Source organism: Dermacentor albipictus, chromosome 2, assembly GCF_038994185.2.
Source record: "Dermacentor albipictus isolate Rhodes 1998 colony chromosome 2, USDA_Dalb.pri_finalv2, whole genome shotgun sequence".
NCBI lineage: Eukaryota > Metazoa > Arthropoda > Arachnida > Ixodida > Ixodidae > Dermacentor > Dermacentor albipictus.
The window spans coordinates 165,518,021-165,533,673 of NC_091822.1; the positions used below are offsets into that span (position 1 = coordinate 165,518,021).

General features: G+C 50.9%; 1 protein-coding gene and 1 long non-coding RNA gene across 3 annotated transcripts in view; one reads left to right on the forward strand and one right to left on the reverse strand.

Annotated features, from left to right (window-relative positions):
- LOC139056267 (zinc finger protein 316-like) overlaps positions 1-15,653 on the reverse strand; it is a 70,872-nt gene that overhangs the window by 52,594 nt on the left and 2,625 nt on the right. The window lies entirely within an intron of this gene.
- LOC139055600 (uncharacterized) lies at positions 13,164-14,412 on the forward strand. Its single transcript, XR_011511878.1, has 3 exons — positions 13,164-13,302; positions 13,427-13,559; positions 13,657-14,412. It is a non-coding gene; the product is annotated as an uncharacterized lncRNA (long non-coding RNA).

Consider the following 15,653-nt stretch of genomic DNA (forward strand, 5'->3'; position numbering starts at 1 on the left):
GTCACTGGGAATTAGCCGTACTAACATCCGACATGTCTGATTTACTTACATCGTCCCAAGTCGAGGAACACTGGTGCTCGGAGAGACGTCACAGTGAAAAGCTACAAGTAAATTTTGTCCGTACCGCGGGCTTCTTTAACGTGCACCCAATCCAAGTACGCGAGCGTTATTTGCACACTGCCCCCTTCGAAAACCCACGCCCCTGTGCTGAGCACCCAGGACGCCACACCGGCAACTGCATGCTTGACCCATGGCTTGACCCTCCGGCATGCTTATGGCATGTCTAAATTCAGAAAAAAATTCGGAGCCATACACATTACGCGAGTATTCCGACTATATCCGGGTATCGAGAAAGGCAGAACTCTACGCATCTAAAAGCTTCGGATTGCCCAGTAACTGATCTCACTCAGGTCCGGCTTCGAAGCTTTTGTCGACAGGCGGTGTATATATGTGAACATAAACCCGCGCCGCAGCTGATATAGTAAACGTGTTGCACGCTACTAAGCGAATCGCAGCCTACCTCGCACATATAACGTGCACTGCATGCTTATATTTAACTATACTCTGTTTCATGCATAGCAGTCAACGCTGTGGAAGCTACGCAAGTAGTTCGGCCAAGAAAAGTTATCACTCCGCGTCCATGATTCGCTGCGCACCAACAGCTTTCGCTCGCGCGAGCATGCACGTGGGGCTCCTCGCGACGGGTCGGAAAAAAAAAAACGAAAAAAAAACACGAAAAGAACAAAAATAAACATGATCTAAAACAACGCATTACCAGCTGTATACCACAATGTGTTTGCCTTTAAGATGTATAACTTGTTCTATTCAATATTGAGCCTACATAAAAAAGCAGTTGCGCACAATTGCGGTCAAAAAACGTCGAACTATATCGAAGTGCGGACGAAGTTATTGCAAGAAGTCCCTCTATAGCCTCCACAGCGTTAACTGCTACGTGTGGAACGGTGTATAGCACTTAGCAGTGTTCTGACGCTTTAAACTATGTTACTATGTTTATTTTTTTCTTTTGCCACGTCAGTCTGGCGTCATTGTCACCCCAAATTAAATTGACAGCGCTCGTCCAACATACGCAGTCTGCGAGTTGGCGTTTGTCTACTCGCTGTCGTGATGGCCTTTATTTCTTTCGCGTTTTTCACGTCCCGCCGATGAGACGCTGTTCTATAGATACAATTCCTGCTCTGTTGACACACGCAGATACATAACTGACAACCTAGGAGCCTCAAATTTCGCAAAAAAAAAAAGCAGCAGTCACGGACACAACAAAGGTAGAAAGGGTCAGGGTGGCGAAGTATAGAAGAGCAGCAAGAGCAGCACATATTCTTTTGTGTGTGTGAGTATGTATTCCCTGAGAGAGAGAATGTATTCTCACACAGCTTGCCCTACTGCACCATATCACGCAGTCCGAGACGAAACAGGGCGACACGCTCTTGAGGATGGCTTTCAAGACTGCTGTCCGCCTACCGATGAGTACATCGACTGAGAAATTACTGGCGCTGGGATTCCAAAACACCCTCCACGAACTGACAGAGAAGCCCTTTACGTCTCGTAACAACAGAGACTTGCGCGGACTCGCAGTGGCCGGCAGGTCCTACTAAAGCTGGGCTTCCAAACTACAACAACACGAGCCCAAGAAACCTGCTCGATACCTCGTCACGTCCAGTACAGGTGTCACGTTAGCCCGATACCGCGCAACATATAGACCCTAACCTTCACTCCGGCAGGAGGACAGCGAGGTCCCACTCCACGGAGGAAACGTTCAGGTTCCATACCACGGCCCGATTTACGGAGGCCGCCATGTATGGGACGAACAACAAGGGCGCAGTGGCAGTGGCATGCGACCACCGAGGCCACGTTACCTCCGCTGCATCGACCCGCCCCTGCACGATCACGGAAGCCGAAGAGCTGGCCATCGCGTTAGCCATCCGCGAAGGCCAACACGCAAACAAACCACTGACGATCCTCGCGGATTCCCAGCAAGCCTGCTGGACAAGTCCTAGCCCAAATACTCGAGGAGGTCACTGAGGATGTCACCCAAGCCATCATCCAAAAAAACATCGCCCAATCCGGGCCACGCTGGCATCGCGGATAACCTGCACGCCGTCAGAGCAGCTCGAGGATTCGCGCATAACCGAGCACCCAATACGCCGGCTGCAAAAGACCCGGAACCCGGACCCTGTCGACTTCGAGTATTCAGCCGTCGTGAACAACCACGGAGGGAGGATTCGCTTGCAATATCCACCAACCCATCGAAATCTAAAGACAGAGGATGTCGCTACCTGGCGTATAGACTCCAGACAGGCACCTACACGTATTACATCGCATACACCCCGCAGCCTACAGGGACGAATTTCCGTGGGGCGGGCCGCACCAACACTATACCACATGACGTGGGAGTGCACGCTACACAACGTGGAACACCACGACACGAACACCACGAGGTATACCAATGGGAGGCATCTGCTGTCCAGCTCGGCCCTCGACGACCAGATCAGGCTGATCTAGAGAGCTGAGAAGATATGACAAGAGCCAGCGGAGCCCGACCGTCAACGATTATTCTGATTATTCCTTAAATAAAGTTTATCTATCCTATCCTATCTGCCTCGCGGGGGTACGAGCCATTGCTGATGATGATTTCTGCTAGCGGACGGACACGAAAGAATGCCGAGCACCGAGAGGCTAACAGCTTCGCCGTAATATCGTCATCATGTGGTGAGCAATACGATCGTCGCAGCAGCGCTTGGTCGTGCTGCTCGTTCGCTGGTGTCAAGCTTTCTTTTTTCTTTCTTTTTTTTATTTAGCGCGCGTTCTTTGTCCGCGAAAGCTCTCTTTTTGGTTCTATCTGCGCCTCGGTCTTCGAACTTCTGCGGACATGACGTTACTACTGCTTGGCTTCAATTTCACAATAGCAACACTAGCCCCAAAGTTAATAATAATAATAATAATAATAATAATAATAATAATAATAATAATAATAATAATAATAATAATAATAATAAATGTTAATCAGGAAATCTGCTTAATTTTATGCCCGGAACATTTCGTCGTGCATGTGTTGTTCGCTCCTCCGGGTAATGCGTTTAAAGCAGGCCGAACTGCTCTACGCGCCACGCATGCTGCTCTACGCTCCACGCATGCAATATGTAAAAATTAAAAGGAACGCGGTACACAGCGATTATCCTCGACTGCAGCAAAGTGCGGATCACACGCAGTGAACCACGTGACACATTACCAAACGCACGCACACTACGTGCAGAAACATCCGAACAGCAGCCAAGATTATACATCTAGGAAAATAAATAAGCTTTGCATATGCAAAGTGGGCAAGAAGATCGCTGCTGACCACTTTGGTAGAAAAAATTTTTCTCTTCTAAACACGCGCTAACTATACACAGCTCTGCAAAACGTGTTCTATTAAGTTAACTAGTATGCCTGGTCAAGGCCGCTGTCTCGGAGGAAAGCTAAGAGCGCCTACAATTTAGCTGGCGCGCGAAGCGTAATCTATAGAGCTGCTCCGTGTACAGAGTATACGTGTCGCGCAACTTCTGGGGGCGGCCCGCCGCTTAAGTTAAAAGGCACTGCACGCAGACATTGCAACGTTAGTGGTGGCGCGCCCTAATGCGTGTCTACTCTCGGCATGCCAGCCCCGGTTGACTGCAGTTTCCGCCCTTCAACGCGTCGGGGTTTCCGGCTACATATGCAGCATGCCACCGTGCTTGTGTTGTCCGCCTCCTCGTTTTCCCGTCTCTTCGTGCTTCTGAACAACTACCCCCGTATTGGTCACTCAGCTTCTACAGAACAAACAAACGGACAGACACACAGAGGGACGGACAGAGGAAGCCTTTCGCAGGCCTTCGTAAAGAAACCCACACAACCCAAGAACGGCTTCCGATAATAACGAACCTCTTAAAATCAGGAATCTGGGCTTCACTACTCAAATGGGCAAAAAAGAGAAAAAAAGAAACAAGCAATTCCTGCAGCGACAATTTCGAAAGCGCGCAGTTTTTCGCAACACCTCGACGAAGAATTCTGGAGCCTCTCTCTCTCTCTTTCTCTCACCCGGGGGTACCCGTATAAATATCCAACGAAGCGACTTAAACTATGCCCGTACTATCCGCTTCACATATGTGCCAATGGCCGGCTCTGTTCTCTAAACTACGCAATTAAACGACAAACGGTGCCTAAGTATCTCCAGTGCAGCGCCTGTACATCTTCGAGCGCATAACTGTTTCATTAAAGCAACGAAACTTTCTATATGAAATTCTTTCGCGAGCGCGTCTGCTCGGTCGGCATCTTGCCGAGCATGGATGCAAGTTGCGTTTTTTTTTCTTCCAGAAAGTATTGAACTCCTTTTGTACAAATCACTGTTATTACCATATTAAACTATCGTCGTCTTGTCTGAGGCACTACAACGCTTTCTAACAAGCATGGTGCCGGAGGAGATATTATACACGGCAGGGGCTGATCCCGAAAGACGGCGTGATGGATAAGCGGGTCGATCCCGGAGACGGTGCCATTCCTCGGTCGCGCTGAATCGCGTGGTGGAGGTCACCAGATTCGGGCGGGGCCACGTGGTCGCCAGATATGGTGCAAAACACGTTGCAGGAGACAAACAGTTGTGTACATAGCGTGTAAGTATAACCGCTATACGAAACCTTCGCTCATACTACACGGGTTCCAAACTGTGCGTTGGAGCGGCATTTTTTTTTTTTAAACTTCTTCGCCGCGTACGGGGCAAGCGGCTGGCGCGGATGAGACTGTGGGGGGCCCCCGACGACGACGGATACCGGAAAGGAGTGACTGCGGACACTGCAAACCCAGTTTCCGAGCTTTTTTTAACCAAAATAATAATAGAAAGCGCGGCAAAGAAATGAAAAAGAAATGAAAAAATAAGAAAGGGGGAAAAGGAGGTGCGTCACGTTCTGGAGCGCGAAGGGAGGGGCGGGGGGGGGAGAGAATGGCCGCCGTATAGTACGATATACGAGGAAGCGGCGACAAAAATAGAAACGGCAGCGGAAGCAAGCATCACACCGCGCTCGCCACACAAAGGGGGTTAACTATTAGCGCCGCCGAAAACGCCTGTGTCGTATACCCCAACCCGTCCCAGTGAGTCCGCTCGCCGACTGACCCTCGGGGAGGCCCGTTGCGCGGCTATTTTTACGAGCGAATCACAATTGAGACTCGGCTTAATAGCAGCGCGGCAGTTCAGACAAACGGTTGGTTCTTTTATGTTAGGTTTGGTTTATCGGTATCTTTATTATTTTTTTGCTAGCCTTCAGCCAGTTGGTGACATCACTTCTCTTCGTCTCTCTCTTAAACACACACACACACACACACACACACACACACACACACACACACACACACACACACACACACACACACCCTGCCTTCGCAACCTCGGTTAACATGGCCCGCAGACTTCCTCGATTCCGCTCCGCCAAGAGCTGCTCAATTTCTTCCTTCTTTGGGACAATTAGCGAACATCATCTGTCGCCACGTCGCCCACTATACTGTTCTAAAACAAGCGACGCACTGCCGCCCGTTTTTTTTTTTTCTTCCGCATTAATTATTCATTAATCCGTCCGCAGGTAGGCGGCAAAAAAAAAAAGAAAGAAAAGAAAGCACCGGGAAAAGCAAAGCGCGGCTGCACTGGAAACCGGCAGCAGTGCCGCACTTCTGCAGTCCACGCCGTCGCGCCGACAGGCATTGACGGGTCCGGTCACGTCCAGCGAAGCCTGGAGGTCGCCCGGCCGGCCGGCAGTGCGGCGGCGCCCAAGGTATCGCCCGCGTTTACGAAACGGCCGCGCCCGCCCACACAAGGGAGGAAAGGAAGACGAGGAGCACGCGTATGGGGCACACGGACGGACGGACCGATCGATTCTTTACGAGCGTCACCTCTGACACGGTACACGATTGCAGTCGCCACACAGGTCGCCGTTTCACTGCGAGAACAGCGGTGTAAAAACGAAAAAAAAAAAAAAAGAAGAAAGGAAGGCTGGCGTTGGTGCGTCCGACCGTCGTTCGCCCTTTCAGTTTTACGCCGACATTGAGCAACTTGTTTGCGTGCTCTATACGTGCGCCGCGAATGCTTAGAAAGGTTACCGCAGAACGAATTATGGCAGTAGTAGATCATTTGTCACTTACTAGGATACAAGGGAACGAAATTGCTGCCGACTGCGAACTTTAACTGTCTACAGCAGTCTGCTGACATTTGAACGGCGGTCAGCAGTGAGGGAGTTGAGGGTGTAGGGGAGTAAAATGACAGGGAGAGAGAACAGCAGAGATGTCAGAGGGATATGGGAGGAAGAGGGACATTTCGTTGACAGGAAAGCCAAAGACGCTGACTTCTGCTGGTGCGCTGCTCTAGTCGTCTGCTTCTCTGCGCTTGTGAAAAGGGAGGGGGAGTGAAAGTGATGAGCGGTGATTATGAAGAGGGGGGACGAAGTGAACGCTACAATAGTAGAGAAGACAGCGGTCCCACACTGAAGCTGTTGATCCAGTTTCGTGTCATGAAAGTAGCCTCAAGAGCGTTTTCGTAGTACGTGTCGCAGTAGTAGTATCACGCCATGGTCCGAGATCGAATAAGAACCTGCTACAGTGGTTGTTCGCCAAAACGCTGGCTAGGGAATTGTCTAGCGTCCGTCGCTCCAGCACATATCCAAGGTATGCATCAGGCGAGGGTTACCCATAGCTCCCTTTATAGAAGTGACTTGCTCGAGAGAGAAACAGAGGGTCACACGGCTAACCCAGCCGCGCACAACGGCACTGCGATTCGGTTTTGGACACACGTGCTTTACCATACGTCAGAACACAACTCGAACCACATGGCGCGCGGTTACGTCAACCACATGAAGACGCGTTTCCCACGCGTCAACACAGGCGGCGCGTCATTCCGGCACACGAGGCCGCGCACTCGTTAAGACTGGCCGTAGAAAAGGAACGTAGTTCGTCGAATGTAAGACGAAGGCAACGCGATATCACGTGATCACGGCCTTAAAGAAGATGCGCTGATGTAGAATATAGGCAACAATCTTTACCAGCCATCACCAAAATTTTTCCCGAGCGAAAAACGACAGAAAAACGCCCAGGTCGACTGCAGCGCCGCGCCAACGCGCATATCTCGGCGCCAATCGATCCGTACCCTCTCTTTCCGGGATCACTCGGCAACAACCAGGACGCACACCCTGTATTTGGTCGCTTCACCTCCACAAAGATAAAACAACGTTATGACATGGCACGAAATAAGACAAGCGTCTGCGTGCCCTTCCTCACAATGCGTCGTGTGTCCCAGCACTTCGTTTTTGTCGACTCTATCAGGAAGAGTAAAGAAGAGGATGACTGGTTAATCGACCAGAAAACGAAAACACCGATGTATAAATTCCTCAGGTCAGAAGCCTCCGGAGACAATCTCTTCGCAATTTCTCCCCCTTGGCAATTTCTCCCCATCTACACCTACTGATTTAAAGGATCCCGACCGCGCGAGACTTGTGTACGCTCTAGCGCGCCACATCGAAGCTAAAAATAAACGGAACCAGACAAGAACGAGCTCAGTGGCGTGATTGTCTGGTTGGTCTCCTCTATCGCCAAGCGCGCGAAGAGCAATGGCAAGCAGATACCGAGGACGTACACTGCGTGCAAACACAAACGCACGCAAGACTACGCACGCTCTTCGCGCCGGGCCCGCTGCAACACTGTTTCACATTCGCAGAGCACGTTACTACAATCGCGCGACGGCGGCGGCGCGCGGTCTCGCAGTTCGTTCCGGGTGGCGGCGGCGACAAGGATCGATCATACGGCGTGGGGGGGGCCAACGTCCGTCCCTCAACCCGCCGGCGGCGAGAAAGATGCCGCTTCCTCTCACCTGTCTCCCCTCTCTCTCTCGCGCGCGCGACTTTGCACCCAGGAAGCGAACCACGCACAAATGCAAGGTGTACACATCTTACGCGCGCGCCCCCACATAGACACGCACACACACCAAGCGAGCGATAGAGAGACCGAGGGGGCAGAGAGAGGGACACAAACGACCTCGCGAAAAACGCTCGCCCTTTCGCCTCACCGAACAACAAGCCGCCACATGAACAGGCGCGCACAAACACCGCCACCACCACTACCGGCGCGCGGCGTAACCCTGGCCAAGGACGCGTCATTACAGCCGCTTCCCTTTCCGCGTCTGCCCGAGAAACGAACAGAGCGCGGCGGCGGCGCAGACAGAAAAAATACCGCTCGCCTGCCCTCCAACCTGCCCAGACGATCAGCCCAAAACAAACAGCGACGCCGCCGCCGCCACAGCGGACGCGGGAAAGAGCGAAGTAAACGAATAAAAAAAGGGGAGGGGGAGCGAAAAAACAAAACAAGACGGTAGTACAAGAAAGGAGTGCGCGCATATCAATCGTCGTTGCTCGCCAGCGATGCAGAAGACGAGGAGGAGGAGGGAGCAGACAGACGGAGCAGAAGAGCGGACGACGGACGCGCAGGTGAGGCTAGCGAGAGAGCGCGCACAGTGGCAGCGGCGAAAACAAAAGGCCCCGACGAAACAGCAGCGCCAGACGTCGGCGCCGCGAGCGGGGAGGTTTTCATTGCGAAACAATGATTAAAGGCCAAGGAAGTGAAGGAAAAAAACATTGGAAACGGTACGAAGATAGAAAACTCACGCCCGAGACAATCAAACACGAGAGACGGGTGCCGCCGACGTCACCGCATCGAGCGGTTCTGACAGCCGAGCGAGGATGAAAGGGCTCTCCGGTCTTTTCTATTAGAAAGAATCAAGCGAGAGAGAGAAAAAAAAAAAAGTGGGCAAACAACGGCGCGAACGCGAAGTATGAAAGCGAATCGCTCTCGCGGCCGAGAAACACGGTACAAACCAATAACACGACGGCGGCGTCCCAGAGGGCTTGCTTTAGAGAAAGAACCGCCGGAGAGAACGAAGAATGGCGTGAGCGAAGCGCGAAAAGGAACAAGGAGGAAAGGAGAAGGGAGGTGCAAGGACGAAGGAAGGAGCGACAGATCGACGACGGAAGATGGAGGAGGAAAGAAAAAAAGGAAGACGCCCGGAGAACAGGAAAGGCGGAAGCCGCAGCGGCCGCACAGTAGTGGCGGCGCGTAATAAAACCTGCAGCGTCGACGTCACTAACTTACTTTCGGCCCAGCCGTTTCCTTCCTTCCTGCTTGCAACGAAGCCCTCTTACGACTTTTACACGAGCGAGGGAACAAGAGGCGTGACACAAGAGGTTTTCGGTTTTACGCGCACGAAGCTGGAGATCGGGCGGCTTGATCGCTCCGCACTGTATTGGCCGCGAGATCGACCTATAGGTGGCAGCACCGTCGCCCCGTTAGTGTGGATGCGTCGCCCGTGCGGTGTGTGGAAGTGTAGGGAGCTACTGTTTTCATTTCGCGATTCTGTGCTGCGTGCCCGCAGAAAACGTTTCATTTACCATCGTGAGATTTTGTTTGGTTCGGCAATGCAGCACATATTGCTCAGAGCCAGGGATAAGCTTTCACTACTATCCAGTTGACGCGGCACGTCGCCGAGAATGGCTCGTCAGGCTGCGGAACGGCAAGGCCCTTTCCGAGTATGCGATGGTGTGCAGTAAGCACTTCGACGATGGTGCGTTCAAGCGTTCGTTGACGAAAAAGGATGGCGAGTAGTCCAATATGATATCACGTTTGGGAATCCAAATCGGCAATCTGGGCATTAATGTTTGCTGCATGCGTAGTTGCTGTGTGGTTGCTGTGCGTGTGAAGATCATTGCAGTCCGCGAAAGTTCGTGTCGGCGTGGCCTGGGATGCCAGTAATGAGTTGCCTGTGCTTTTATATACTTCCGCAAGTAAATTAACCGCGTGTCCACGCATGCAACTTATTCTATAAACTTCATGCGCCGCCTGCACAGTGAATTCAAGGTTCGCGCTCAGCTGCGAGTCCGTTTAAACGACCGTCACCGAGCGTGACTAGTTGTCACGTTTTTCGTTGTCTTTCCTCAGCCACGGGAACTGTTCTCCGTGTTCAGAAGTGTAAATACGAGCACCGAAACACGGCAAGTGTGTACGCATTATCTCGTACAGATTAAACAGTGTCGTTTCGCGAGCCAACAGCGGATGGTCCATTAAGCGATGAACGAACATGCGCGAGCGAATTTATTGCTACTGCTCATATTGATATATTTTTTCCTGTCTTTTATAGGGGGGCGGAAAACATTGAAGCCCGATGCACTGCATTCAAGCACCACTGCAAATTCAAGTGCCTGCATGCGAAAGTAATTAAAGGGATCTAATGATTATGATACAACATAAATTATACGTTGCATGCTTTATTTGAGCTTCGTGTAACGGTTGCAACTGGTTATAAAGCGACTCGAAAACATTTTACAATGGTAGTAACACTCTGAAACTAACTCGTGATTTTGTAGGTCTGGCTAAAAACAAAAATTGATAAAGCAACATAAGTTCTCTAAATTTATCGCATAACGTAAACACATCGCAAATCAGCGAGTCAGCTTAGTGTGATGTAATGTAAACAAATCGCGATACGCGCCGCGACCAACTACATCCGAACAACTTGAGGCAATACTTTACCCTGCAGGGCATGTGCAGTTCAATTCTGCTATTTTTGTCTCGTCGGTCAAATTCAGGTCGACTCGGTGTGGGTCTTTACTAAGCGCGGACGATTGCAGCACGAATGCGATAACGTGCACAGGACCGTCAGAGCAGCAGGCGGAAGCGACGGCACTACACTCAATGATGTGGGCCGCCGCAACGACTTGGTCGCCTTCGACGAGACACCTGACACCGTCCCTAACATGGTTGAGAATTGTGCTTAGAGGCAAGGGTGCTGTAAAACGAAAAAAAAAAAACGCATGTTAACCTCACAACACGTTGACAGGAGACGAGCGCACATGGTGTGGTCGCGTTAAGCAAATGCTTTTTGCATCAGTACACTAAAAACGTACAGCGATTTACTTTACGAATTTCCGTAACAAAAATGAAAGAATAACAGGCTGAGAGGTTACTAACCATCGCACAAACCGTCCTCGACAACATCCATCGTGATTTCGCGAACTACGATCGCTGCACACTGCGGCTGGAGCCGCGACGGGCCGCCGGCATCCACACTTGGGAGCTTCGTCACCTCGCCGCTAGGAGCCGACTCTGTTCGATCTCGAGGCCACGAAAGATAGAAAAAGAAAAGCACTGTGTAATAGACCACTTGTTCGATTTTACTCACGCGTTCCTATTCAACTGCTCTAGACATGTCCTCCGAGATCGTCACAGCGCGGGTAGTCTGATATCGAAAGCAATGCTCTAGGGTAAGTTGCTATGTTGACGGCGACAGGTGGCAGTTCAATCAGGTATGCAAATTAAATCAAGCAGGCTAGGTGACTATTTGTCACCATCCCGTTTTAAAGGGGAGGCCAATACATCATTATAATCGACGGTGTAACCTGTTTTTTGTTCATTAGCGAGAGGTAGGGTGGGGGGTGGGGGGAAATGGGCGCTCTTCTTCAATTGAGTGCCCTCGCACAACACAACAGAAAAAAAAAAACAATGGCTGTTGAGAAGTAAAGAAAGCAAAGGTGATCGATCGGAAACATTGGAGTCAAAGCAGCCTAGCTTTCATGCTGCGGGAAAAGGGTGATGAGCTCTTGAACCCCGCGACGATATCATGTTCAAAACTTGCAACAAAACGCGAAACCGAACCATGCTGCACTATTGATGACTTCACGCAAAACGATATAACAAACACACATCGTGAAAGAGGAAAAAGAAAGACAAGTCGGCGTTGATCACAAAGTAGGACTAAGCACAACTGCAAGAGAAATTACCAACAAATGACAAAAGGATGACAACGCGTGGCTCACACGCAAGTGCCTTGTAGGTGTGTACACTATCAACGAGCGCATGTTTGAAAAATGTGATCGTTGGGGCGCCTGGACTAATGAGAGTGATGCCCTCTGCCCAGGAGGCGCTGCGGAAACGCCGGTCAACAGCGCCTCCTGTGGCGCGCTTACTGGTTTCAGGTAGTATAAACGCGAGGCCCTGGTGGCATAGAGTTTCTCACTACTCTATGCCTGGTGGTGAATGCAAGGCGCCACGGTATATTTGCTCGTCTGAGCTGCGCTGCGTTGGGAACACGAAACATTCGTGCATGGAAGGCTTTGTAACATGCTTTCCGCCGAGGACGAAGCAAAGTGCTGTGCCGAATACGTATACACTGCGCACAAGAAGTCGCGGCCAGTTTCACATTGCCGCCGCTTTCGCGTATGTACCGCTCAAGTCGCACGAACTGAGGCTGCAACAACCGACTGTTGCAATACTTGTCCAGCAATTCACTTGACGCGCATAAACTCAGAGTCGTGGCCCCTGAACAATGATATAATTAATAAACTACTAATAATAATTAAAAAACTGCGGATCACACGCGCTGTGGGAATCGGTTTAAGCGAGTCTTTCGTTAGTGTTTGTTAAGAGCGCTATTCCTGCTTAGGGATTCTCTGCACATAGAGACCACACAACCCAGCCGGGAACGCCTCGCCCAACATGAGGTTCGTTGCGCTCTATGATGCAAACGCCACGCATGACGACAAAGGAATCACCGCTACGGAACGACTACGGCGGCAAGAAAATGCCTGTATGACGACAATAGAATCATTACGTCATAATGATGACTGAAGGACACTGATGCCATGACGACGATACAAAGAACACAACGGCATGACAAGGCTGGAACGACGATGTGACGACGGTGGCGTTATACGAACATGGGATGACGCTGGCACGACGACGATGCGAAAATAACAATGACACGACGTGCAAAGATTACGACGCTGGAGAGAGATACGCCGACGGCGTGACGTACACCGTGACGCAATTTCCGGAATGACGCCGACGGTATGATGACGACAATATAATCAAGACTATGGGAATCACGACGACAAAATGATGACAATGCAACGACCACGACGGTATGACGATCGCACGGCGACAATGCACCGATGACAATGGCGTTGCGACGACGGAACGTAGAGGACCAATGTAGGCCAACGAATGTGTGACGTCAACGTGACGCTGATACTGGAATGATGCAGACGGTATGACGAAGGTGACGTGAAATTAGGCCGAGACGAAAGTGGACAGACGACGAAGTTGATGACAGTGGAATCACTACGACATAACGACGCCTGGATTCGTCCTCTAGCAGTGGGTGTTTGCACTACACCCTGTACCGGCGAATCGTCCAACAACGCAGCCGGGAGCCAGCAGAGATGGCAATGGTTCCACGACGACGGCGAGGTGATGATGACATTACCGTCAATATGACCCACGCATTCGGCCGGCAAAACTTCAAATTAATCCTGAAGTTCTCGCAAGTTATTTTCTTGGTTTCATCTGTTTTTTTTTTTTTCGTACCATGCAGTAGCTTTCCATTCCTGTCTGGTGGCACCATGGATATATTGATGAAAACGAGATCTACTTTAGTGCTTTTAAGTTCCCCGAGACGCCTCCCTGTGGCCCGATCGAACGATTTCAGCAAGCCACCTCCTGCGTTGGTGACTACGTTTTCGCCTACTTCCAACTTCAGCCGGCATTAATTTACGATTAAGTGAGCTGCCAGCCAGCATTATATGACGAACTTTTCTGTTTCAGATTCGTGACACTTGCCTCGAAGAAAACGTTCGGATTCAAGTTCCACTTCGTTTCTCTTGTCGCCCCCTGCCACGTACCAAATTACGACAGTTCGTTCGATACAACTGAACACCGCAAAGAACGCAGGGACTTCCGGCAGTGTTCTAAGCTGATGGCGTTCACTAGCGCAACTGTAAGCCCGAAGCAGCAACCACATGGAAGAGCACTTCCGCGTCGCACCACCCTGCTATAACGTCAGCTGAAATATGTTCCTCGTACTGCCGATCCAAGCAGACGCGACATGACACGAACTTGGGCTATTATTATAAGCAGCGTATTTATTGCGCGGCCTTAAATTGGCGCGAGGAATCCGGGCGACGCGCCGCAGTTAAATACACCTTGCAGACGCGTCTGCTCCACGTATACATAGTCAAGGTGGTATTCGTCAAGACGGGCAAGAGAGAAATGGACGACGCCGTATTCAAGTCGGATAATTGGCAATAAATTTCGAGCCGTTGGACACGGAGAGCAATTCGCCAAAGCCGGAGCGCGCTCCACCAACCACTTATGCCAGACTGTTTTTCAAGCGCAACTTTAATCGGGCCAGGAGAAGCGCCTTAAAAAAATAATAAAAAAAAAGAAAGAAAGAAAGAAAGAAAGAAAGAAAGAAAGAAAGAAAGAAAAAGAAAAAAAAGTTTAGCACGCGGGTTGGCATTAAGTGCGACGAGCGAGCTACACGTCATAGTGTCAGCCGATCGCAGGTTCAAAGGAGAGAGAGAAAAAAAAAAAACAACCCAGAGAAATGTCTCGGTCGCGAAAGGCAGCCCTATGCACTTGCCGCTCAAGCTATTACTGCTGCTACTGCTGTTCCCGCGAAACGGGCCGAAACGGCGCATGCGCGATGTGCGCGCGTGCTCCAGAAGTCGACACGTCACGACATTTTACACAGCGCATGGTGAATATGGACAGAAGGAGAACGAGAAGCCTCGCGCAAAATCGTTCCAGAAGTGCAGCCCCCCCTCCCCCCCCCCCCCCCCCACCTCCTTGGTTTAAGCGTCGACATCCACTGCACTCCCTCTTAACATAACGTGAGCGATGCACTAAACGTTGCAGGAAGCAAGACGAAAACAACGGCGCTGCGAGAGTCGATTGGTGCGAAAACTAATACTTTTTGTTACACGAGCTACACAGCGCGCACCGCAAAAGAAACCATAAACATGAATAATAATAATAATAAAGAAAAAATAAAATACTCGCCGGAGAAGAAGAGCGCGCGGCGAGTTTCCAGACAGAGCCGGAGAAGGGGGGAGAAGCCGTCGGAGAGTGGAAAAAAGGCGAACGTCGGGAAGAGAGAGAGCGAGAGAGAGAAAAAGGCGGATATGGAAAGAAAGAGAAGGACACGCCGTCGAGCGCAAAAAACAAGGAGCAAAATGGTGTGTGTGAGAGAGAGAGAGCGGCTCGGCATAAGCAGCGGCGCCCCGTTTCAAGCAAATGGCTACAGCCCAACGGCGCGCGGCGAGCCAGACGATGCGACGTCGACGGCTGCGACGTAAACAAGCGAAGCAATAATAATAAATAATAAAAAAAGAGAAGTTTAATGGAAATATATAGAGCGATTGAGAAAGTGAGAGAGCGGCAGACGCGGAATCTTCTGGACGAACGCGCGAAGCCGCCCGCCGCCGTCGCCGTGAACTTGGCGCGCGCGTATGTGTACACAACGTCGAGGGCACGCTATTCGGCTGCATGTCGGTAAGGACAGACGAACAACGCCGATTATGAGAAGAACGCGTGCCGCCATGAAGTGGAACAATGTGGAGAATCAATGCGAATCGAGGATATCGAGACCGCGTCTAAAACAATCGCACGTACCTCCGCATCGGCGGAAGAGGAGGTGCCAAAAAGGTCAACAACTGCTCTGGCAGGTTCAATGGGCCAAGGACCAGGGGGGAGGCCATGTCCCCCCGCGCCAGCACGTAACGGAAGCGTTTGTTTGCTCGTTGGCTGACTCATACCGATTG